The sequence below is a fragment of the Bubalus bubalis genome, chromosome 12, assembly GCF_019923935.1.
Source record: "Bubalus bubalis isolate 160015118507 breed Murrah chromosome 12, NDDB_SH_1, whole genome shotgun sequence".
Taxonomy (NCBI): Eukaryota; Metazoa; Chordata; class Mammalia; order Artiodactyla; family Bovidae; genus Bubalus; species Bubalus bubalis.
Window position 1 is genome coordinate 78,602,644 of NC_059168.1, and position 27,062 is coordinate 78,629,705.

Sequence of the window (27,062 nt, forward strand, 5' to 3'; positions counted from 1 at the left end):
AGCAATGTCTAGTCCTGCCATCTGGCGCCAGTGACTTCTAAAGAAAATGTGAATATGTGTGAGTGTGTTTGTGTGTGTGTATGTGTGGTTGGCATTTAGTCCCTTGAATGTGGAGGGGGAGGGGATTAAAAGACCCTGGGAGGGCAAGCATCTCCCTTACCCTTACTCCCTACCTTACTCTCTTAGAAATGTGGTCTTCTAGGTTGGCTGTAAGCGCTCTTCTGGCTTGTGAACTGTGAGTAGCTCCAGAGAGCCCTGCTGTCAAAGGCTTATTCCTATGAGACTCGATTAGGCATTGGAGGTCTCTTTGAGATCTGACCCCACCTCATGGTCCATTCTCAGGAGGCAGTCTTTAAGCTACACCCAATTGATTATATATTTTCCTGCCTCCTATATTGGGTAGTTCTTGATCGTATCTACCCCAGGGCAGCAGGCATCTTCTGTACCTCTTGGAACCCAGGAAATCAGACAGACACTTCCGCCCCTCTCCTTTCCTCTTGGCATTTTCCCACCGTACCACTCTCTCCAGTTTTCTAATGCCAAGGTGACAATCAAACAAATGAATGAGAGATAAGTCTCCTATTCCTGCAGATATCTCTGCATTAGGTTCCCAGGGCGACCCTAGCAACACACCACAAACTGGCTGTCTTAGAACATCAGAAATGTATCATCTCACCGTTTTGGAGACCAGAAGTCCAAAATCAGGGTGCTAGTGGCATGCCCCCTTTGAAGGTGTCACGGAAGGATCTATTCCGGGCCTCTCTCCCACCTTCTGGTAGCTCCCTGACTTGTGGTGGAGTAGTTCTAACTTCCACATGGTGTTCTCCCTGTGTGCATGTGTCTGTTTCTTCTCACAGGGTGTTCCTTATATAAGGACACCCCTCTTATTCAGTTAGGGACTGCCCTACTCTGGGATGACCTCATTGTAACTAACTTTATCTGCAATGACCCTTCTTCCAAAAAAGGTCACATTTGAGATACTAATTGATGTTAGTTCTTAAATAGATGAATTTTTAGGGAGTTGGGGATACAATTCAACCCATAACAACTTTCAACTTTTACAAGTGATTCCTGGAGACTTTCTCTTCCCTAGCTTTGGCAGGAGGGAGTGGCATTGCCCCCTGAATCCTGGATCTTAATTATGCAGGCCACCCCATCTATCTCTCCAGTTCTCTTTTGTGTTGACTGAGGCTGGTGGTTGGTGATGGCAGAGCTGGTTCTGGTACCTTGAAGCAAATGGTGAGGGGAGATGGTTGCCTCTGTGTTTAGAATATGGGGTGCTCTCATCCATCACTCTGGGCCTCAGCCACAATTCTGAGACAACCGATGGTGTCCCACATGCCCTCTGCTCATGTATACTTTGCTGAACAAAATTGTGACTTTTTTAAGGTGAATATAGTACCTAATACAATAACAGAGGTGAGACACCTGATCTCTGCTCTGCAGTTGCCATTGGTTTTGTGGGGACAAAGAGACATGGGAAAAAACAAAACCAAGAAGATGACAGTAGGGAACACCCTGAGGCATGTGTGTTCACGGCGGTCTGAAGAAATAGCACCAATACAGCTGATGTGGGAAACGTCCAACTCCAGCCCCAATTCAAGCATTAAGGACACTGGGCCTCATCCTTCAGCCTTTGCACACACTAGTAACCACTGTCCTTTGGGGAGGGGGTGAGAGGAAAAGAGCACCCAGGGCCTTGGGCAGCGAAAGGCCCTTAATACCTTGTAAGTGATGCTGGCAAAGATGCTCTGGGATTCAACACGGTGGTGGGGAGGGATCATTGCCCAGGAAAGCACTGAAAAGTGTGGTCAGAGGCATAGGTTCCCTGACGGTGTTGCCCAGGGCGTGCCCCATGTAACCTAATTCACCTAATCAGCCCCATGATGGGGAGGCAGATGTGAACAGAAAAAGGGAGGAGCAGGGCATCAGAGGCCCGGGTTCTGGTGGACGTGCTCTTCATCCACAGAGCTCCCTTTGGTGAGGCCTTTTGGAAAAGGTACCTGAGCAGAATTTTGGGCAACGAAGACACCCCAGATGCCCCCCAAGATCAGTGCCTGCGGATGAACAGAGCTCTAACTGTTGGGAATGCCATACAAAGTGGCATTGAGAAACAGAGACAGCTCAGGGCAAGAATTCTTGGTGTGGTCCTCCTTCTGTAGAAAATAGTCTTGGGTGCCTTCAGTCATCAGCTATCTCTTTAACAAGGTTTTTTTTTTTTTTTTCAACTTATTCATTTTATTTTTGGCTGTGCTCAGTCTTCATTGCTTTGCCCAGGCTTTCTCCAACTGCAGCAAGCAGGGGCTACTCCTTGCTGCAGTGGGCAGCCTTCCCATCGCAGTGGCTCCCCTTGTCACCAAGCTCTAGGGCACGTGGGCTTCAGTAGTTGTGGTACATGGGCTGAGTTGCTCCATGGCATGTGGAATCTTCCTGGACCAAGAATGGAACCTGTGTCCCCTGTGTTGGCAGGCATATTCTTGTCCATTGTGCCACAAGGGAAGTCCAAGTTTTTTTTTTCATCTCCTCTCAGAAGCTGGAATATTGGTCTGTGATCTCCTGGATTCTCCCATACTAAGTGCTATCTGTCATTCACCACAGTGTCCCCACTTGTGCTCTTTGAAATAACCTTAAGAGATTCTTGGACGCTCACAAGACCGTAGGGTGTCTTCACAATGGCTTGTGTCTGGGTAGCCCTGTTACAGCAACGACTCCTCAGCTGGCTTCACCCCTGCTTTTGGCAACCCCATTTCTGGGGTGCATCTTCTGAACACAAATGCACAGAATCCAGGTATCCTGCCCATTAAGATGTTTCAGAACTTGTTGTTAGCAACATCCTAGAATGTGCATCTTCCAGACAAGACAGAATATGGAGTAGAAGGAAATGCATTAAACAAATGCAAGAATTGTAAATAAGATGTGTGTGTGCTCAGTTGCTCAGTCATATCTGACTCTTTGTGACCCCATGGACTGTAGCACACTAGACTGCTCTGTCCCTGGGATTTGTCAGGCAAGAATACTGGCGTGGGGTGCCATTTCCTCCTCTAGGGGATCTTCCTGAGCTAGGCATCGAACCCATGTTTCTCGTGTCTCCTTCATTGGCAGGCGTATTCTTTATCACTGGACCACCAAGGAAGCCCCTTGTAAGTCACATAGTTCATGCTATTTTGTTATAGCAGCCCAAATGGACTAAGCCATAAGTGTTCTCCAAGGTTGCAAGTCTAGTATAAAAGGCCACACTTGGAGTAAAAATCCATTTCTATGTAAGTCTAGTGACTTTTCCTGACATGGTGTTTTCCTGATGCATGTGTTCATTTAACTTGCCTTCTCAAATATTTATTGAACATTTACTACATGCAAAGGACCTATGTTCTCTTGAACTGCATTCTCTTTTCTCTGTTTCTTTTTGTAGTTCGTAAACTTTTCCTTCCCATCTTTCCTTCCAGACAACCCTATTACAACAGTTATTATAACTGCTATAAATTAAAATCCCATGAAAATCCCTTCATAGCACATATAAGAGGCATTAAATTATTGTGACTATGTACTGTCTCTTCCCTGGTGGCACAGTGGTGAAGAATCCATCTGTCAATGCAGGAGACATGGCTTTGATCCCTGGGTTAGGAAGATCCCCTGGAGGAGGAAATGGCAACCCACTCCTGTATTCTTGCGTGGGAAATCCCATGGACAAAGGAGCCTGGCAGGCTATAGTCCATGGGGTCACAAAGAGTTGGAGACAACTTAGCGACTAAACAACAACAACAGCAGTGACTATTGCACATTGTTGGTGAGGTGGTTCAGGAACAGTTGCAGTAGGAGAAAGTGGTTAAACTTTGTTCTATCACAGCTTATACATTCCAGGAGGGACTGAGGGCTTTGGAGCATATAAGTAAATTCCGTTCTCCCAACCATTTCAGTGGCTTAGCAGTGCTAAAATGTTCATAACCCTAATAATATCTCTTATTATTGAGATAATAAGAGGTAAGGGGAGACTTCCAGCCATATTGAGTTCCCTTATTGAGTTACCTTATTGAACACACACATCACTTTCCATTTATTTGCTTTGATTCTCCTGAGCATCTGTGAGGCAAGTGTGGTTGTCTTCAATGCTTGGGTTGTCCCACCATCCCCCTTGGGTTACTTTGTGCACCCATGGAGCCTGCTGTGTTTTCCAGATTCTCAGAGACCCACATCCTAGAGGCGGGAAGATGGTTTGATAGCGTTTATGGCTTAGCAGAATTGTTCCATCTTCATTGGAATGATGAAACTTAAAACTTAAAAGGAGCTGGTCAGTTTGGAAGGATTAAGGAATTATATGTGATTAAGAAAAGGTTCCCAAACCAGAAGCCCCCAAATGGCACTGTCTGAGAAACAGGAGCCTATGACCAGTTTCTATTCATTTTTCAAACTGAGATGAAGACAAGCCTCATATTGACTTTTAATTTGACACCACTGTGGCCTCCCACACCAATCAATGCCTCCCCTGCTCGTGACCTGGGAGGGCTTCTGATTGGAGAGGCCATCCTGAGGGGTGCTGAGGGATTTGGCCAAACATATGGGGTTATAGCATCAGCCCCTTTCTTGAGATGTAATTCTGGCTTTACCCTGGTCCCCTAATGTGTCCTATAAACTCTGTGTGTGAGAGTTTGTGACTTGTATGTGTGTGATTGTGTATTACCATATGTAGATACCTATGAGGATATCCTTTTAATCTGGAGTAAAATTGCCTTTCTTGGATGATGAAAATGACATGTGATGATAAAAGGGACAATCTTGAGACTGTTTTTCCCAGCAGAAATTCTCTCCCAAGCCTTTTCAGCATCTGTCTGCCCCACCAAGCCTTGTGTGTGACCCCGGGGCGTGCTTGTTTTGCCTCATTCGGGCCTCTCCAGGTCTCCGGGAATTACTCAGTATCCACGCTCTCCATCAGCTCTGGAGTGGGGCCAATCTCATGCCTTCCTCTCTGCTGTCTTCATTAATACTGGGCTCGCGTCCCAGCATTCCTGAGAAATTGATAGAGACAGAACATCAATTGTAGTTTAGCTCTACAACAGGGAAACTCACGGTGACAGGCTGGGGGATTTTTTTGCCAGAGAAGTCGATGGGCCCTTTCCTGGAGCAGCCCTGTGTGGAGACGCGCTGGGCCTTCGTGAGGTCATAGTGTGGGACACACGACAAGAGCAACAAGCCGCTAATCTGCTAATTGCAGCCTGGCTAAGTGATATTACCTTTGTGCTTGGCTCTCCTGGACTTGATGAATGGCTCTGTGTGTGGAAGAGAACAAACAAGAAGGCGTCTCCTCTCAGGCTGGGGGAAAGCTGCGGTGTGCGATTTCCAACTCAGGAGACCCCGATGGGGGCAGCCGTGGTCTGATCTGGAACTCTCCTGTGAGCGAGGCCATACCACTGGGGCCAGAGAGGGTCACCGGGGCAGTGTTGAGACTGGGTGGGCCCCCCATGGCCAACAGACACCTCCACTGGTTTCTCATGGTGTCTGAGAAAAATATATAGCTGCATTTTTCTGTCTAGGCCTTGCTGGGTCCCCTCCTGTCTGGTGACTTTCGAGGGCCGGGGTAGTGCCAAGATGGGAACACATGTGTCTTGTGTAACAGTCAGGGAGAGAGGCAGGTGAGTCTCTCTCAAACTCCCTGCTCCTCCTCCGTGTTCCCCAACTCAGCAAACACCACTGCCTGCCCTCTCACTTCCCAGTTCCGAGAACCTGGAGTTGTCTAGTACCACCCCCTTTATACTCCACATCAAGAGATGACAGCTCCCTTCCTCTCTCTTTTTTATAATTTTTTTTTGGGACGTGGTTCATTTTTAAAGTCTTTATTGAATTTGTTACAATATTGCTTCTGTTTTATGTTTTGGTTCTTTGGCCCTGGGGCATGTGGAAATCTCAGCTCCCTGACCAGAGATTGATCCTGTGTCCCTTACACTGGAAGGCGAAGTCTTAACCACTGGACTGCCAGGGAAGTCTGTCCCTTTCTCTGGAAGTTGTTTCCCTCTCTTCCTTCCCACTAGAACTTCCCTTGTCCAGGCCACCGTCATCTTTCCCAAATGGACCACAGTCCTCACTTCCCACTGGTCTTTCCTTCCAGTCTTGATTCTTAATCACTGACTTCTTGTCCTTCAGCCACGGCTCATCATTCCAAATTGCAAATCTGGCCTTGTCACTTTTCTGCTGGAAACCCTCAATGGTTCCTCACTGCCTCCTGGATCAAGTCCAGACCTCTTTGTCTGACCAATAAGGTGACCCTGACCCAGCCTCCCCACCCCACCACCCGCCAACTCTCCAGCCCCATCCAGCAGGCCCTATTCCTTTCGGCCTCTGTGGACCTCTTGTGATGCCCAGAATGTGCCAAGCTCTCTCTTGCTTCTAGGACTTTGTTGTTCTCCTCAGCTTCTGCCTCTTTTCTTGGCTAATTCTACACTTTTCCCTGGTCTCAACTGGGATGGCATTTCCTTTGGGATACCTTTTCTGTCTCTTCAATTTAGGCTTTTCCTTCTCTGTGCCCTCAGAACATTCAATGCATTCCCATGCCATAGTCTGATCACAGTCTGTACTCAATGCCTATCTTTTCAGTAGAAGACATTTTTCTTCATAAATGGTATGGAATTTCTTTTGAGGAAGGTACTGAATTTATTTAGAAAAATGTCTTGACAAGCTCTTGGTTTAGAAGGTGGGACTCTGGGGACCTAGATTAGCAGGAGGCAAGGAAACCAAAGAGATCACTAAACTGTTATGTATAAGAACTAGGTGAGAATACAGGTGTCAGTGAAGACAGTTTGGGGGAATCAGGTGCGGAGAGGCTGGTTGATCAGCATGGTGAACTGGCCAAGAATTTTTAAGAACAGTATAACTCATGTTCAATGGAAGTTATAGGCATTTTTGAGATATAAACAACGCTTACCTCCCCAAACCTCCTGTAAAATTTACCCTACATGTGTGAGTGTGTGGTATAAATCCAGGAAGGGAGGTGGGTTCATGTCTGGGTCTCTTCCATGGTGGAAATAAATAAACAGCTGTAACACACAGAGGAAAAAATTCAGAGGAGGAAGTACAGGTGGATGAACCAACATGAGGGGGTTCACTTTCCTTGGAATACACAGGAACTTCAGAGAAGCCACTGAACTTTCCAAAATGGGTGGATCAGATGGGTATGTGCCAAATTCTATTTACAAGGAAGGAGACCCAGTCAATGTGTGTTTAGTCACTCAGTCATGTCTGACTCTTTGCCACCCCATGGACTGTAGCCCACCAGGCTCCTCTGTCCATGGGATTCTCCAGGCAAGAATACTGGAGTGGGTTGCCATTCCCTTCTCCCCACCCAGGGATTGAACCTGGCCAATACCCGGGTTCGATTCCTTGTCTGTTTCCTCACTGGGATAAACCTATGAAGGTGGCAGGTGTCCTTGACTCTGTTTCCACATTGAATTTTTAAAATAGCTGTGGAATAAATAAAGGAAGGAAAAAAAAAAAAAGGAAAAATCAGAAGTAGGTCTAATTTGCAGGAGTTGTTAAAGCTTTCAGGAACATCCTGAACAAAATTGAGATCTCAGATCAAAGGGTCCATGCAGAAGGTTGGAATGAGGAGGCTTATGGGTCCCCTGTTGGCCCAGCTCCCTTTGGGTGCAGGGATTGCAGTTTTCCCTCTTCCAAGCACATCCCACCTGAAAATGTAACTGGGCTTAATGGGCACTGGGATGGTGGCACAGGGAGGAAGGCCTGGAACCAGGCAGAAGGGCTGGCAGAAGGAGCAGGGCTTGTCAAGTGTGTCCATGTGACATGTCTTTCTGAGATTCTAGGTCAGGACTAGATGGCTAGAAACCCACATTGACTCATTTCTTGGCATGGTCCCTGCTTTCATGGTATTCACTGTCCCTCTCAGAAGCAGGGCACAGATGTATGACAAGAGAAAGAGTCTCAGAGGGGGCTAGGGTATCACAGCAAGTGAGACTTCTGGAGCTCAGACAAGAAGGTGATTCTTTCTAATCCCGTCAGAGCTGCTTGTCCCGGCATCTGCTGGAGACAATGATGGAACAGGGATCTGGCAACCACATGCCCTGGAAGCATCTGTTTTCCCTAGTAAATTAGTCTTCATTTTATATCTGTTTTTCTTTAATTTCTCTTAATTATTTATATCTTGCTCAGATTTATGGGCAAAAATAGAATGGTCCCCCAAATATTAGATTTTATAAATACTTGTAAACTACTCAGGTGTCAGAGACATAGATAAATCTGCTTTTGCCTTTCCATGTGTGAAATCGATGGGGTTTCCTTCACCTTCCCTCCAAACTCAGAACCTGCTTTGTGGTGGTCTTAATGAATTACGTTTCACCATCTCTGGAGGTTGTTTTTTCCCCCATTAAAAAAAAAATAGGGTCTGCCAGTGGAGTAACCTGATTGAACTGAGACGTTCCTGCCAAGAGCTCTTGCCCTGAGGACAACCTCGTAGTTGACAGCCTTTAACCAGATTGCTCTTCCCTGTTCCCTGGAAATCTTCCTTCAGTTACTTCTCCTAAGCCTGATCCCTGGGGGTCTCACCCCCTCCCAAGGCCAGCAGGGGAGGAGTTCTCTGGAAAACTGGACATGGAAGGGCTCTGGGGAGGAGTGTTTGTCTTTTCCTCTCCAAGAAAGGTCATAGGAAAACCTTTGCTAAGAACAGGCTTTGTGGAGGGATGCTTGGCATGCTTGGCCCTGGGCCCTCCAGTGGGGGCTGCACCTCCAGGGAGCGGAAATTTCAGCGGCAGCAGGAGCAGTGACCTCACCCTTGGGGGCCCAATGCCACTCCTCATGGTCCCTCACCCCTATTAAGGGATGCCCACCTTTCCTTGGCCCTGGTGTGGGTTTCTCTTCTTTAGGAATAGATCTGGTGCAAACTTCCTATGTCCTCCATTGCTTCCCCATCTCCCTCCTTCTGGACTTTCCAGGTGGTACTAGTGGTACAGAGCTCACCTGCTAATGCAGGAGACGTGAGACATGAGTTCGATCCTGGGTCAGGAAGATCCTTTGGAAGAGGGCATGACAACCCACTCCAGTATTCTTACCTGGAGAATCCCATGGACAGAGGAGCCTGGCAGGCTACAGTCCATCGGATTGCAAAGAGTCAGACACCACTGAAGCGACTTAGTACGCGAACACACCCCCTCCTTCCAGCTTATTTCTACTGTTCAGGAGGGCAGCCCTCAGTGTTGGCTTCTCTCCAGCTGTCCTGACCTGTTTCTAGGTCATTCTGTGCTTCTCATGGTTCCTAGTTGCCTTGCCTCGGCACATGCTGTTCCCTTGGTCTGGAGTGTCCTTTTCTCTCTTTTCCTCAGCTGATTTCCCTTCTTCCTTTAAGACTCAATTCAGTTAGCAGCTTTTGGAGAAGTCTTCCCTGGCCCCCAAGTGAAGTTAGGTACCTCCTCTGAGCTTCCATCAAGTCTTGTACATACTCTGGTCTTAGCTCTGACCTAGTTCTATTAAAATGGAATTTGTACTTGCTCTTCTTTACTCAACTTTTGAGTATAGAAGTTGTATCTGATTCATTGCTGAATTCCAGCACTCTGCACAATACTAGTAGAGTTGGTATGGGGTAAATTTGTGTATATTAGAGTGGGCGTGGGTGCATGTTAAGTCACTTCAGTCTTGTCTGACTCTTTGTGACGCTATGGACTATAGCCTGCTAGGCTCCTCTGTCCATGGGATTCTGCAGGCGAGAATACTGGAGTGGGTAGCCATTCCCTTCTCCAGGGGATCTCCAGGTCTCCTGCATTGCAGGCAGATTCTTTACCATCTGACGCACCAGGGGGACTTATTTATTCATTTAGGGGCAGCTGTAGGAAGTGAGGGGCTTCCCATATGTCTCAGCGGGTAAAGAATCCGCCTGCCAAGCAGGAGACTGTGTTTGATCCCTGGGTCGGGAAGATCCCCTGGAGAAGAAAATGGCAACCCACTCCAATATGCTTGCCTGGGAAATCCCATGGATAGAGGAGGCTGGTGGGCTACAGTCCATGGGGTTGCACATGACTGAGCAACTAAACAACGGGAGCAGTAGGGAAGGGGGCCTGACCTCCACATTATACCCCAATTCACTGCATGCAGACCCTCTTCATGTCCTTTCTAAGAACTCAGTCCAGCTCCTATTTCTAGGAATTTTACATTTCCGTAACCTCTCTGCCCACAAATCCCCTTCTCTGCTGATTTTTGGTGGTCCTAACTCTGACCTTCGACTTTGTTTCTTAGTACCCCCAACTTGTCAATGATAAATGTCCTCCTTGGGATCCTGCATCCCCAGGAGAATGGCAAGTGAAATCCAGGACCCAAGTATGTCCCACTGACTCCTCAGCCTGGTTCCTGGCATGTGCTTTGGGGACATTGGGAGGTTGCTGGGGGGAGGCTGGGCCCAGAGCTGCACAGACAACAGGGATGGGGTGGGTCCCAGAAGAGAAGTAGGTGGGCATTGGTGTGGGGTGATTTCTGCTGCTGCTGCTGCTGCTAAGTCGCTTCAGTCATGTCCGACTCTGTGCGACCCCATAGGTGGCAGCCCACCAACTCTTGTGACCCCATGAACTGTATAGCCTGCCAGGCTCCTCTGTCCATGGGATTTTCCAGGCAAGAGTACTGGAGTGGGGTGCCATTGCCTTCTCCGGGGGTGATTTCAGGAATCTTCTATCCAATACCATCCCCTCCGCCTGGAATGTCACCATCAATGAATCTTTTCCCCACAGACAAGGAGGAGCAGCCTAGAACAGAGGGTCATGCTGCTGCTTTGGGACTTGTCCATGGCTAGGAGAAACCCTGCCGTGCTAGCGAAGAACAAGTTGAGAGCCTCAAGGAAAGGAAAAGGCTTAGAGAGATCCCCGCCCCACGCCTCCCCCCGCCCCGCCGCCACCTCACCGCCTTTCCCTGACTTCTCTACTTCTGTGATCTGGTCCAGCTGCCGTGGGCTGGCAGAGAAAACTCAGGTGACTGGGCCTCCCTCCCCCTCTGCTGCTGAAACTGGGACCACCCTTTCCAATCTGGAGAGGCCACTGCAAATGAAGTGCTTATTTGAAAGGTCCCCTGGAGCCATCCTTACGGGATCAAGATGCAGAAAATAGCTTAATGAGGACGCCTGCCTGCAGGTGCACCTGTGCTAATTCTGGAAACAAAGGCACTAACCTGCCAGCTCAGAGAGGAAGGAGCCGTTAAGCCTCTTTTGGGAGACGTCAGTCCTGCAGGGCAGTCAGAAGCCCCTCACTGAAGCAGGAAGCAGATGGAGAAGGCATACTTAGGGCTCTGCCCCAGCAGCCTGCTAGTTAGCTTGCCCCCAGGACAGGCTCGCAGCGTCCGTGGAACTTACTGGCTGTTCTTCAGCAAACCAGGGAAGCAGGGAGCCATGGGGGTGGCAAGGCAACCCCCGGAGTGTACAGAGTGGGGAGAACCGGATAGAGAATTCAGAGGCTGGATGGAGAGTCTAGGACAACAGCTTTTAATGTTTTTCTTTTTTTATTGTGATCTACATTAAGAAATATGTTTAAAATCATATCCCACTGCAGCCTGTGTGTGTATGCATATACATGGATGTTTACACACGTGTAACTGGAACGGAAGTGTCTTATGAGAGTGTTTACCTTGACCATGTAAGATACATTTGGGGCATTCTACTTTTATTCTTTCATTTCAAAGTGTTTCTTGTGACCCACTACATTTATTTCCTAAGCTTGCTAATGAGTCACTTTTCACAGTTTAAAAAGAATGTAGGTCAGACACTGGTGAGCATGAAGAAGTTGGAATGGGGAGCAAGCAGGGTTGTGTTGCCTGGTGGTATTGGCATAGCCTTGCCCTCTCACCTGTTCAGTGGGAAAACTGTCAGACCTTCCTGGCTGGTTTGCTGTAAAATTTAAATTTGATAATCTGTGTAAAGCACTCAGCACAAGGCTTGACATCCATGAACATCAATAACCATTATAGACAGTGATGATACTGATTTCTTAGATTATACGTGCACACTGCTGTCCTCTGTGTCTCTAGCCTCCTTTCTTACACCGTCTCTCCTGGTGTAAGGCCATCAGCAACTTTTATACCTATTTGAAAGCTTCAGCGCTCAAAGCAGTGAGAAAGGGGCAGGTGAGGACTCAGAGCTTTGCAAGGAGGCCAAGTTTGAACCATGATATCATCTGATGTATTTGCATCATGGAAACATTCTCATACATTTCCCATGATAGATACATGGATGGAGACAAGAGAGAGCAACCCAGAGAGGCAGAGAAGACTTATCTATCAGAAAAGGCACAGACTTGGAAGAGGTCAACTGGAAACGAGTGGAGGTGGTGGCCACTGGGTTGCTGAGTGTTGTGGGCAAATCTTTTTCACGCTCATCTTTGACTTTTTTCTATGGTGGGATGCTCTGAGTCTCCGCTCTCCACACCAGACCCATCTTCCTCGGCTCTGACATCCTGTCGCTCTCATGGGAGGTGAGGGTAATGCTGTACTGTGGGAGTGCCTGGCCGGACTCCCACAGTGGCTGGAAGTGGAGAAGCCCAGGCCAGCAGCCTGCAAAGGGAGCTCTCAGGTCTGCAGGGGAGAGGCTGGCACCTGGCTTGGGGCTGGACATCCATGGCCATGCTGGACACAGCCAAGAGAAATCCTTCTTGGAGACTTTTGGTTTGTACACTCAGTCCCATGTTGTGGATTTGACGTGTTGCCGAGACAACTGGTTCCTCTGCAGTGTCCCCTTTTCTACTCCACGTTGTGAAGATGCTTCTAGTTTCCCCCTTCCTCCTAAAGTGAGCCCAGGTTGAGGGCAGGGCAGGGAGAAGTCTGGGCCCCCAGGGGGTTGGGGGTTGGGGGGGTCCGGGGACAGGTCTTCAGACCTGGCCCGGTGTGCTGCTGGGGGTGGGGCTAGAGGATACCCAGCTCTGTACTGGTACAGATCTCCCTTTTCTATGATGGGATCACGTCCCAATAAACCCATCATAAATTGAAAGCATCATAAATTGAAGATGCGTGTAATACACTTAACCCGGCAAGCATCATCACTTAGTGTAGCCTACCTTAGACGTGCTCAGAACACATTACATTAGCCTACAGCTTGGGCAAAATCGTCTAACACAAAGCCTATTTTATAATAAAGTGTTAAACATCTCTTCAAGGTTTTTTATTGAATACTGTACTAAAAGTGAAAAATGGAATGGTCGTGTGGGTGCAGAATGGTTATACATGTATTGGTTGTGTACCCTTGTGATCACATGGCTGCCTGGCAAAATTGTTAAGTTTAACCATTTGAAGTCAGGACCACCTGAAGGAATGTAGCCAGAGATTGTGAGAGGGCAGTCAGGGCAGGGTGACTGTCCCGTGGTTCTCCAGCCACCCCTGTGGCTGGTGTCCTTGCTTTTCCATCCGTCAGGCATTTCAATGACAGCTCCTTCTGGCCTGGGAGACCCAGCTGTGACTGGGCCACGCATTTGGCTGGATGGTGCTCCGTGCTGTTCGTGCTGCTGGTCACAAGCAGCCAGCTGACCCGTGGGCACCTGCCGGTGCCACAAATAACAGTGTGCTGTGTGGGGGCCCAGGGAGCTTTCTTTGATGAGGTTTAAGTCTCTCCCTGAGATCTCCCTCTTTTCCACTCTGACAACAGCCTCCTAGGACAGTTGCTGGATTTGAGTTGCACACTCTTGGCTTGAGCACAGCGCCCTGCTCTGCAGACAAGCGTTCAGAGCAGGATTTCAGCAGGTCCTGGGTCTTCTCCTTCTCCCTCTCTCTCCCCAAAGTCCCCTGCAGTTTCTTTATGGAAAGAGCCAAGAAGCAGTTTCTCCTTTGTAAAGCATCTCCTTTTCATCCTGCCCAGGGCTGTGCTCAGTGTCCTTGGGGCAGGGGGCTCATCTCACTAGGGTCTCAGGGAAATCTTGCTGGGAGATGCCACCTGGTGTGGGTCCTTGAGGTGGGGGCATCCCCGTGGTGGGAAGGAGAGGGGTGGATTGGGTGTGCCTGGCCCAGCAGCAGGCAGAAAGCCCCAGATGGAGACTTGGAGGTGTGACTAAAGCTCCCCTAGGTCTTTGCCCCTGGGGGACCCCAGGGAGCCTCAGGGCAGGCTCTTGCTGCCGGACTTGAGGCGGGTGGGCAGTGAGGAGTTGGAGCCTGGGGTCTCCAGGCACAGGAAAGGCACCGCCAGCTCCTGGGTCTGGCTGGGGGTGGGGCAGGGGGGCATTGTCCACTGGAGGGCACTGCAGCACCACCTTGGGCCTCCTTGGCCGCCCCCTCGGCCCGGAGCGAAGCGTCCACTTCCTGGAACGCCTGGTGTCTCTAGAGGGAGACAGAGCTCGGCCAGGCTGGCGGGCGTCACCTGTGAGGCCTGAGCGTCCTGCGGTGGGCTCTCTCTTTCTTTCTCTCTCACCCCCACGTCTTCATTCATGTGGACACACACAGACTCACATGTTCCCCCTCACTCACACTCATCCATATTCGTGTTCATAACCACACACAGAGGCACTCCTGGTCGCACACGCCCTCACACACTCCTGCTCCCAGTCACGTGGACTCTCACACCCATGTCACACACACCCCGGTCAGTGACTCACACACACACACACACACACACACACACACACTCGCCCTCTACGTGGCCAGTGTGAGCCATGTGCCTCACATATGCTGGCGGGCCCAGAGCAGCTGTTTGTGTGGTGGGGCTGATGTAATGTCAAGAAATTTCATGTTATATTTAAAATGACACCTGTAAAAATAATCTTCAATTTGTAATTTAAATACTGTAATACTCAATTACGTGGACTGGCAGGAAGTGTCCCAGTGGCTTTGGAGAACAACATTCTTGTGTGCACTGTTCCCCTGTCCTGAGGTGGGGACCAGCCTGAGGACGCCTGCTGCTGCCTGGGCTCCCTGGTGCCCCCGCCCTTCTGCGCCACCTCCTTGGATGCCTCCTGTGGGTTTACCCAGGTGCCCCCAAGACACAGTGTCCACTCTTGAGGGCAAGAGGGAGGCTCTTCAAGACTGTCCGTGGCCCTGGGAGGGCGTGCGTCGGTGGTCCTAACCCTTTCTTCTCTGATGCACACCCCATAGACTTTGGCTTCTTCGGGACACAGCCCAATCGGACAGTTGACCTGCCCTTGACCCCCAGCCCTGGCCCCGCAGATCACAGTTCATGATACAGCCAGTCTCTAAGTGCAGCCTCAAGGCCCAGCCGCCAGCGTCTCCCCCACAGTAACCCGCAGCTCCCAGTCTAAGCTGCAGACGCACAGAAGCCACTTCTCTGGACCCAGCTCGTGGCCGGCATCTTGTAGGCACCTGAAGCTGAGCGGGTCCCAGACTGAGCGCATCACCACTTTTCTCCCACACCTCCTCCTCTGCTTCTCTCTCTGAGTGAGTACTACCCTCCTCCAGCCCCTAGATGATCAGATTGTTACTGACTTCCCCAGATCTTTCTCCCACCCAAACCCGAGTCCATTGTTTACCAAGTCCCGTCCCTTCTCCCTTCAAATGTTTCTCCAACCTGGTTCTATCCAACCTCTACCTGAGTGCCATGCTGGCATCATTTGCTCCTCATCACTAGCCCCCTTCCCTCGCATTCACTTTCTGGGCCAGGAACACAGAAGGATGGCTCTGGAGCAGTGCTGTCCAATAGAACTCTCTGGGATGATGGAAATGCCCTAGATCTGTACTGACCATCACGGTAGCCATAGCCACAGGTGGCCGTTGGTTGCTTGAAGTGTGGCTGGGGCCACTGAGGCACTGTGTTACATTTTATTTAATTTCTTTTAACTAAAATTTTTTAAAGATATAGTTGACCCATAACATTATATTAGCTTTTCGATGTACAACACACTGATTCAATCTTTATGCTTATTGTGAAATGATTGCCATAATAAATCTAGTTAACATCCATCACCATTCACAGTTACAAAATTTTGTTTCCTTGTGAAGAGGACTTTTAAGATCTATCTTCTTAGCAACTTTCAAACATGCAAACAGTATTATTAGCTATAGTCACCATGATGTACATTACATTTTATTTAATTTTGATTAATTTAAACAGTGATATGTGGTGAGAGACCCTTGCCTCCATGATCTTCCATTGCTCTGAGATTAAAATTTAGCCTCCATAGTACAACCTGGGGCTTCCCTGGTAGATCAGATGGTAAAGAATCTGCCTGCGATACAGGAGACCTGGGTTCGATCCCTGGGTTAGGAAGATTCCCCTGGAGAAGGGAATGGCAACCCACTCCAGTATTCTTGCTTAGAGAATTCCAAGGACAGAGGAGCCTGGCAGGTTATAGTCCATAGTGTTGCAAAGAGTTGGATGCAACAGAGCGACTAACACTTTCACTTTTAGTACAACCTACATAGCCCTGCCCATGTGTCCAGTCTCATGCTGTACAGCTTGCCCTTTGCTTTCCATGTTCAGTCTACTGGACTTCCAGAAGTTTCCTGAACCTACGTGTTCTTCCCCACACCGCTTGGACTCCCAGTGTTTCCTCTGCCTGGAAACCCTCCTCCACATCCAATCTTCTGTGTGGGCCTTGCCCACCCTGGACATCTACGCTGTTGCCCAGGGCTGACCCAGGCCCAGCTTTGTGCTCCCCCGGCACTGGCCGTGGGCCCTCCCACCCTGCTGTGTAGTTGCTGGCATCCACAGCAGTGTCCTCCCCTCCAGGATGGTGACTTCCAGGAGGGAAGAACTGTCTTCTGCCTGTACCTGTGTCCTGCACCCGCCTCAGCATTTTGCATACAGTAGGTGCTCAGCTAGTGTCAGCTGAAGCATTAAGTGGAAATACTGGGCTTCCTCAACAGCGAAGCAACTGCAATGGATGCAAAGCAGGGATGTTTCTGGATTCTTGGGCTCTCCTCTCCTGATGGCATCATTCTGCCAGGAAAGGAGGCGGGCCTGCCTTTTGATTGACAGCTCACTGCTTCCTCTTCTGTTTTTCTCTCTTTGCCCAAGAGACAGAGTTGTGCCAGCCTGTGCCCTTGGATGCTGTTTCAGGCTGCAGTTCCAAAGACTACTTCTGGGGTTATTTGGGACGTAATACACCACCTCTCCTTCCTGCTGCCTAACACCACCTGTCCACCCCACCCATACCACTTCCCCCAGGCTCAGCAAGTAGCCCAAGCATCAGGGACTATTCCTAAGTACCTGCTGGCCCATCCAGTGGGATGTGGATGGCCCTTGGCTGCCTTTGGTTGGCTGTACCCTCGCTAATATCTCCAGCAGAGTGGAAATGGGAGAGAAAGATGACACTCTTTCCAGAGGTCGGTGGAGAATGTAGGGGGAATGGATTGCAGACTGCCTGGCTTCCAAGACTGCCATGTCCCCTGTGGTTGACTGGGGTTCCTCAGCTGACTTTAGGGTTGCATGTGGTCAGCATGCCAGCACATGGCAGCCCTGGAACATAGGCTCTGATCTCAGACAGTCTTGCATGTGTGTGCTGTTCCTGTCATCAGCGGGTCCTGCCCATGGGTGCTGCCTCTGCCGCTCTGACTGTGTGAACCTGAACACTAGGTTTCAGCACTCAGCTCTGGACACTAGAGCTGATGTCTCCTGCCTCCTTTGGCTTCCATGAGTGCCATCCTACAGGCTATAGCTCTGAGCACAGTGTCTGGCCCAGAGGAGGGGCTCAGCATATGGCACTTGCTCTTAATGTTTGCAGGATGCTTAACAAACTTTTCCAGAAAATTCTGAGCCATTGTGCATGATTTTTATCTGGCCAGCCCAAGCATTCTGTGACTTTCCTCCTTGAAAGACTGAAAGAGGCAGGAGTGGGTGAATCCCTTTTCACAGTAAGGATCCTAACAACTCTCAGCTGCTGACGGCTGACTTTGTACTATATATTCTCTGAAAAGCTTCACAAGCATCTTTTGTTGTTCAGTCTCTCAGTCGTGTCTGACTCTTTGTGACCCCATGGACTGCAGCACACCAGGCTACCCTGTCCATCACCAACTCAAACTCATGACCATTGAGTCGGTGATGCCATCCAACCATCTCATCCTCTGTCATCCCCTTCTCCTCTTGCAACTTTGCTGCTGCTGCTGCTAAGTCGCTTCAGTCGTGTCCGACTCTGTGTGACCCCATAGACGGCAGCCCGCCAGGCTCCGCCATCCCTGGGATTCTCCAGGCAAGAACGCTGGAGTGGGTTGCCATTTCCTTCTCCAATGCATGAAAGTGAAAAGTGAAAGTGAAAGTGAAGTCGTGTCTGACTCTTCGCGACCCCATGGCTGCAGCCCACTAGGCTCCTCCGTCCATGGGATTTTCCAGGCAAGAGTACTGGAGTGGGGTGCCATTGCCTTGCATCTTTAGAATCTTTCTAATCTGTGCTGCAAACTTCAAGGGTCATATTAACATTCTCATTCTACAGACATGGAAGCTGGCTAGAGAAATAGAGTCAGTTTCCCAATCCACACAGTTAGAGCACGTTGGAGCCAGAATTGCAACCCAGGCTCTTCTTTTTATAAAATATAAATATCCAAAGGCCATGAGATGGGGTGTGCACTGATCATGGCTGGGATGGAGGGCTTCTCAGAGTCCACAAAGTACTTCCATGCTCACCCTCCTGTGAAGCCCCTCCGACCCCTGCGAAGTGGGCAGGGTGCCAGTTGTTACTCCCATTTCACAGATGAGGAAGACCAGCTCAGAAGTGAGAGGTTCTCTGGTGTAGGGCTGAACATTTTGAACATAAGAGGGCACCTCCTGGGTCACTGAAAATCAGACTGTGTCCAAGAACCTCAGTGATGGCTAGAGATCAACCCCCTCCTGGGATGTGGGTGCCTTGGGGTTTCTTCCTGTGCACCTCCTTTCCTCTGTCTGTTCATAGCACACTCAGTGGGAGAAATGTTTCTTGGACCTTGTCTTTTGGAATTCTGCATTTTTTCCTTATTCACACCAGCCCCGGCATCTCTAGAACTTGGTTTTTCTTGGAAGGGTTGCCTGTGAGAATGGGCTTTTGTTTGGATTTCTCTCTCCCTGGAGGGGTAGGTGGGGGAGCCAGGAGCCAGCAGGTCAAGGCCCCCTCCTCCTATCCTCTTGGGGCCTCCCTCTGTAGTCGAGGCCCCAGGAGGAGAGCTGGTGCCTTCCCTGGGAGGAGAGGCTGGAGTAGGACAGCTGCTTGCTTGAAGACTTCAGCTCCTTCTGGAAGACTGATCCTGGAAGCTTCTTGACCAGGCTGCTTTGGACCCATCATTCTAGTGGGTTCCTTGAAACCATTATATGTGCACTGTCAACATCGGCAATCTAAACAGCAGGGGAGGGGTCCTTGCCTCTGTGTGTGTGGGTGCAAAGTGAGATTGACAAGGCCTAGGAGTGTTTAAGTTATGGTTTCACTTGGCTCAGATGGTAAAGAATCTGCCTGTAATGCAGGAGACCCAGGTTCGATCCCCTGGAGAAGGGCATGGCAACCCACTCCAGTATTCTTGTCTGGAGAATCCCATGGAAAGAGGAGCCTGGTGGGCTATGGGTCAAATTCTGTTATTTAGATGCTTCAGAGAGGAACTAAAGCAGAGGATATGGGGGAGGCCAGTCAGGGAAGGCCCCATAGGGTCCCACTCAGTGACAGAAGTGGTTTCAGTCACTGGGAAGGTAGGCACATGGGAAATCTTAAAGGGGTGACTTTTCTATAAATTAACTTCTGAAAAAAATTTATTGGCCATGCCAGGTGGCATGGGGAGTCTTAGTTCCCTGACCAGGGATTGAACCTGTGGCCCCTCTAGTAGAAGCACAGATTCTTAACCACTGGACCACCAGGAAAGTCTCCCCATTTTCCTTTTGAAGGACTTTTCTGGAGTTTCCAAGTTTAGACCTTTTACGAATAATTCTGCTGGGAGTAATCACATATAGTCATTTTGTGGACCTAAGTTTTTATTTCCTTTGGGTTATTTCATAGGAGCAAAATCACTGGATCATCGGGTAGGTGGATGTTTAATTTTATGAGACATTGCCAAACAGTTTTCTAAAGTGGTTGTACTTTTTATGTTTTACATTTTATGTTTACATTTTATGTTTCTACCAGCAAAGTATGAGAGACTCAGTTGTTCTGCATCCTTTCCAATATTTGGTATTGAGAGTCTTGTTAACTTTAGCTGTTCTACTGGGTGTGTAGCTGTAACTCATTGTAGGTTTAATTCACATTTCCCTGACCACTAATGATGTTAAACACCTTTCCGTGGACTGTAGCCCACCAGGTTCCTCCGTCCATGGGATTCTCCAGGCAAGAATACTGGAGTGGGTTGCTATTTCCTTCTCCAGGGGATCTTCCTGACCCAGGGATTGAACCCAGGTCTCCCGCATTGCAGGCAGACGCTTTAACCTCTGAGCCACCAGGGAAGCCCATTTATAAGTTTATTAGTCAAGTGCATTTCTTTTTTGTTAAGCAATCTAAGTCTTTTCCCATTTTTAGACTGTCTTTTAAAAATTCATTTCCAGGAATTGAAAAAATGTAATCTGAATTCTAGTTCTTTGTTGGATACATGCATTGTGAATATTTTCTCGTGGTTTGTCTTTTCATTATTATATGTCTTTTAATGAGTGTAAGTCTAATTTATTGCTTTCTTACGCTTAGGACTTTTTGTACTCTGTTGAGAAAAAATTTGCCTGCTTCCCAGTTCTAAATACTGCCCCTTAGGCTTTCTTTTTTTCTTTTGGTTTTAGCTCTATATTTCAGTTTGTAAAAAAATCTTTAGTTAATTTTGGTGTGTTATCTGAGACATTGGTTGAATTTCACTTTGTGATGGTGGAATTCTGCATATGAGCATTTGCTAGTTGCCTCTTCTACAGAGGGAGCGGGCTGGTCACCGGCTCCTTCACCAAGGGCAGCACAATGCACAGCGGTCCTTGGCAGCCTCTGCAGGGGCATGCTAATTTCTACCTTGTGGGTGCACTTCCAGAGGTGATAATTAAATAATTAGTCATTATCCTGTGGTCATGGATGGCTCAGATGGCAACTTGAAGAAATCTACATGAGGGAGAGCCTTTCTTGTGGGTCAAGGAAGGCTCTTTGGAGGAGCTTCTTGAGATGGGCTTTGAAGAATGGAGAGAATTTTGGTGTGATACATGTAGGAAATGAACTCAAAATCGGTAGTACCGTACCTCTGTCCTCAGCTGTGGGAAAGGAGCTTAGTTCAATACAGATACATCCAGGCACATGCACTCACTCACATGTATGCACACACATACATATATATGTGCATATATGTCTATATACATGTGTCTACATTTTCTTTTGTGCTTAGTTGCTCAGTCGTGTCTGACTCTTTATTACTGTACTTTATTATTGTAGCTCGTCAGGCTCCTCTGTCCATGGGATTTCCCAGGCAAGAATACTGGAATGGGTTACCATTTCCTTCTCCAGAGGATCCTCTCAACCCAGGGATCAAACTTGCATCTCCTGCGTCTCCTGTATTGCAGGCAGATTCTTTACCTGCTGAGCCACTGGGGAAGCCCCACATGTGTCTGTATCTGCCTCTAAATCTAAATATCTATAACTAAGTCTATCTCTATTGCTAAAGCAAAATCTCTGTTTCTGTATTTGAATCTATATCTGTGTTTAAGTCTCTCTCTGTCTCTCATCTACATATCTGCCTCAGAAATCTCTGGACTGAGGAGTAACTAACAGATTCAAGCTTTCACAGAGTTTGATGGTACAGTCTGAGTGCTTCAAGAGGGCTGGGCATGAGACAGTTCTTCCAACCCGCAGATAGAGTTATCAACACTCTTCCTAGTCAAGCTGTCGACTTATAGGTCAGTACTGAGCAGCCCTCAGAAATCACCCAGGCCAAACCTGTCATTATACAGATGTGGGTACCAGGCTCACAGAGGAGAAGAGACTTGTCTCACAACCCCAGGTCATTGGAGGAGCCAGGATTGCAGCTCACCTTGCCTTGTCCTGGACCTAAGCTCTTTCCATTTGCTGCCTCCCACTCTCTTAGAGCCAAGGAGGCCTTCCTTCCTTCCTCTGGGTTTCGGGGCTCCTGCCATGCTTTTTGATTCTGTTGGCATTTGTGAATCCTCTGTGAGATTAGAGTAAAAGTGTATCAGCCCTTGCTAATCTCCTTCTATTGATTACTGAAATATTGAAACATCAGAGCCTTTTTCTTCTCTCCTTCTGATAACTCATGAGCTGTTTGAGGACAGGAGCTGTGTTTCAGCAATCTGGACATCCCTGAATTTCATGAACCCACTGCTCAAGCCATACTCCATGTGCTACAGAATCAGCAGGTTGTTGAAACTCGGCTTCAATAAGGAAACACTCAGGCCAGCACATCCTTCTAAGAGCCAACAGCTCTGCTGAACAAACTTCGCGGGTTAAATAACTTCTGCTTCTCTAGTGGCTTTGATGTTTTCTGTATTCTTGGTTTCTTTTTAAGAACTCATTCAGCTCCTATACCCTGAGATCCAGGCTTTGTTACTGATGCAAAAGCCGTGGAACCCTGTCTGAAGCCCAGCTTGGTTGGGTCCTGATGGAACACTGGAAGCTCCCTCCTACAATGTTGATCCTGCCAACAGTTAGTAAAAGGAAGCTGGTTTGTCCAAGGAGAGCACAAATGTTTTGCAAGCAGGGCAGTTGTGTTCAGGTGTCGGTCGGCTCTGATGAAGCTGATAGAGGGGACCTGGGTCGAGGAGAGAAGGGGAACAGTGTTTGCTGGCTTGAGCTCTTGACTCAATGCAAGGCTGGAGTCCTCTGGCTTCTTTTTGGGGTTTTTGGGGACACACCCTGGAACCCTTGGTGCTGGAGTGTCCCTGGGGAGGCCTGTGTGTGACTCTGTCACTTTCTCATTGGCAGCAGTGCTTCTGAATCTGCTGGCACTGTAGCTGTGAGGTTCCCACAACTCAGTGTGCCCTGGAGCCAAGGGACCCATCAGAGCATGCTGTTCTTCTTGGAGCCTGAGTGTCCCTTGCAATTAGATTCCCTTTGTTTATTTTCTCATAGCCTTAGTGATGGGTTCCTGCTGACTTAGAGAGAAGCTATGTGTCCTGTGGAGGGGGCAGAGAAGGGTTGTTTTTTTAATCCAAATTTGGGGAAGTTCTCCATGGCCCCCCAGCTCTCTAGGGGACCTGGGCAGAGCTCAGCTCCTGTCCATCGCTGGAGGCTACTTGCCACTGGGGAGGCTCAGGACAGGAGGGTGAGCTCTGAGGTGCTGGCCGAGGCGACCTGGGCCTGGCCTGAAAACAGAGCTTGGCTCCAGGGTCTGCTCTCTGGAAGCCCGTTTGAATCATCCACTGGGCTGGTCCACACGTCGATATCCAACTTGGGCTCGGTTGGCATGTTCTGCTGGAACGCTTTCTCTCTTGGCCCTTTTTATCATTCACATCTCACTCGTGGAGACCCAGCCTGCAGAACCTCTTCTAGAGAGTTTTCCCCGACTGCCCCTACCCAGTGTAATTCAACTCTGCAGTCATAAAAGGGCCTTATTATACATCATCAGCCTTTTGGCCTCTCCTTGCTTCGGTCTCCAGTGTTATCTTCCATTTGTACTCCCCAGCTGACCTTCTACTTTTCTCTGATGTGTGAGTGCTGTGTCTTCAGTGAGAGTGGGGCCTGAGACCATGCCTTATTCAGCCCTGACTATCCTGGGCAAGTAGCACCTCACAGGAGTTTATGGACAGTTTCAGGGCCACCCCACCACAAAAGTTTCTGCTGCTTCCAGGTCAGACTCACCACTCTGCCCTTTGTGCAACGCAGCCTTCTCTGTGTGGGTGTCTCTCAGGCACTCATACACTGGGACACTTGTTTAGAGGTTTCTCACCTTCTAATGACGTACGAACCATCTGAGAACAGAGACTGCGGTTTGAATCATCCTAGCATCCTTGTGATTAATGAACTGACAGGTCAGACCATATCCCACAGGCATGGGAGCCACCAGGTTTCTGAAGTTCTGTTACCGGAGAGGAACTCCCGGGCCAACACATCATTCTGAGCCTGGCCAGTTGTGTCACCAGACTCCACGGTCTGGACCAGTGGGTAGTGTGGAATTTGCTCTCCGGTCTACTAGGGTCTGGTTGAGCTCTGCTCCTTTTGGAAGGCATGAGTGAGCGCTTCCAGATGGAGCAGAAACAAATGTACCCCCCTCCCCCCCAAGCACTGCCTCATGACCCTTCCAAGACATCCACGTCCCACCTTGGTGCCTGGGCTGTCAGCAGCACTGAAGGAGGAGATGGGTGCATAGGTCCCCAGCCTGGTAGGTGACGCACAGTATGTGCTAAATGAAGGTTGATTCCCTTTGTCTCCATTTTCAGGGAAAGCAATGAGAACTTATAGCCATTGGCCCCTGTGGGTTATGGTTTAGAACTGAGGTATCAGTGAAGGAATGAAGTGTTAGTTGCTCAGTCGTGTCCAACTCTTTGTGACCCCAGGGACTGGGGCTTGCCAGACTCTTCTGTCCATGGGATTCTCCAAGCCAGAATACTGGAGTGGGTTGCTATTTCCTTCTCCAGGAGCTCTTCTCAACCCAGGGAAGAACCCGGGTCTCCTGCACTGCAGGCAGACTCTACCATCTGAGTCACCAGGGACGGCACCAGTGAAGTCTAGCTTAAAAAGAAATGATCTCATCACAGGGTTTCCTGGAGTCTGGAGTTTGCAAATTTTCTTTCCCTTGTCATTCTGTTCTCCCTTCTCTGATCCTTAGATGTCCCACTTAAAGCCTGGACTTGTGCGCCCTGGGTGAGTCTTTCCTCTCTATCTGGGCTACGAGTTACTGAAGGCTGAGATTCTGGCCAATTTCCAGGGCCCTAGGCACAATGGCTGGCTCTTGGACAAGTGTGGGGTGATGGTCACCAGGGCTGATCTAGGGAGCTGTCTGGTGTCCCCTGTTTCTCTTCCTGAGTTTGCATCGGTCAAGAGCTCCCCATAGTCCGGATGATGGAGGTAGGGGTTGGCCGGAGTGCGTGGAGATGCAGGTGGCACCACTGTACCTCCATGGGGTGGGGGCACTCTGGTTCAGCCCAAGGAGAAGTCTGATTCGCTCCTGCACACAGGGCGGTGGCCTGGAGGGCCTGGCCCATGTGGCTGATGAGAAACTTCCTGACTTCTAAAGACCCACTGACCTCTGGCCATTTCAGGCTGTTCCCCAGGTCCCTGGCAGAACTAAGCTTGTTCTGGGCTTTCCAGAATGTGCTTCCCATCAGCCTTCCCGCAGCTCATGTGGGTGTTTGAAGTGGAGAGTGAGGTAAGCTGATACCCACTGTAGCACAGAGTCCAGTGGAGCCTAGCAGCCCGGCCCTGATTACACAGCCCAGCTCTATGACCGGCCACACGGCTGACGTGCGGGGGGACCGGGGCCGCGTGTGATTCCCAGGAGAGGTGAGCTCAGATCCAGGGCTCGGGCCCTGATGGGCGATGGTTATTGCAATGTGTGTGCACTTGAATGACATCGTGCTACGGAGTGCAGGAATCTTTTTTTTTTTTTTTTTGTCAGTCTTTTAACACAAGTTTATGTTTTTCAGACCTTAAAACTGCAGGTCATTTTTTACATTTGCTATTGAGAGCAGATGTGACTGATCCCTATCGGGTTCTACTGAAAACTGGTGGGTTCGTGGAAGGTCAAATGCAGAATGCCTTTCAATCTCCATTATTATTTCCTCCACTCAGTGGCCTCGGCAGGAAGCCCGTGCTGGGTAATGGTGGCCTTTCGAAAATTCTCTGCCTGCTGCCCCAGCCTCTGACCAGGTGACACGTATGCTGTGAACCACATCTAGCCTCAGTTGTCAGCTGGGGCAGAGAGCCTGGTCTGTGAGGCAGGAGACTTAGTGTTCTCCATGTCTCAGTTTCCCCATCTGTACAATGGGAATATGGATTGGGAGACAGTGACAAATATTGTGAGATCCTCATAACATGGCTGTTCTTCAGTTTGGTAACTTGGGTTTGGAGAGGCCCAGATGGAGAACCCTGTCTTTGGTGGGCACTGCTATGCATGGCTCCAGGGGTTTAGGGGTGTTCAGGAAGGTGCAGGTTGAACTGGCAGGAGGGACAGGTTTACTGTTCCTTAGAAGAGAATTGTGAGGGGTGTCTTCTAGGTTCACATCCATCACTGGGGTCATGTGGCAACCCTTGAGTGCAGCTCTGCTTCATGGACTGCTTTTATGGGGAAACTTCCATCCCACCTGGACTGTAGCCCACCAGGCTCCTCTGTCTGTGGGATTCTCCAGGCAAGAATACCGGAGTGAGTTGCCATTCCCTTCTCCAGGGGTTCTTCTCAACCTAGGGATCCAACCTGGGTCTTCCACATTGCAGGCAGATTCTTTACCATCTGAGTCACCTTGGCAGCCCCAAATACACTGCCTCCAAAATCAAATACTCTCCTCCTTGGAAGTGCTGGGGGCAAGGGTGGGCTTAGTTAGGGGCAGGCCCCGGTTAAAGACCCTTGTTTGGTGTCCACAGTTTAGGTGAACACTGACCTTGAGAAACTGAGTTCGGGATCCTGGTGCAAAGGCCATGGGAAAGGTCCCACACCTCAGAAAAGTCCCAAGAGCCCTGAGGAGACTGCAGCCCCTGGAAAGGAAAGACCACATTCGCTTCTGAGAAGGGAGTCAGACCTGTTCCATGATGGTGTGACAGAGGCAGCAGCAGGATCACCTCATTGAGCTGCTGCCATGACTATGTGATGAGGTAGTTGGGGCATGGCCAGGAAGGCCTTTAGATTTGGATAGCAGGTATAGCAATAAACTAGCCCCAGGGGGATTAACTTTCTGACCATTAGGGCTTCTTGCTTTCATGGGAATTAATTCACACATTCATTCATCCACGCGTGGTTGATTGATCTACCCACCCAAGCCTGCATTCACTTAGCAAGAGTCTATGGAGCACTTTCTATGTCCTCCTCCCATTAGAGACCAGTGATGGGTGACACAGTCTCTGTCCTTGAGCTCAGAGTGGGCAACTGAAGAGTGCAGTTGAAAGTGGTACAGGCCGTGAAGGCACTGGGAGTGGAGTAAAGCCCCAGTGGTAATTCTAAGGGGAAAGTGTTCGGAATACCATGGGCCTGGAGGAACAGGAAGGAGTGGGACTGAATGGAGGCAGTGCCAGGAGGAGGCTGCTGAGTTCGAGGCATCTAGTAACTCTATTTTCCTGTAGTAGCTTTGGCAGCCGCAGTATAAGAGGAGGGGC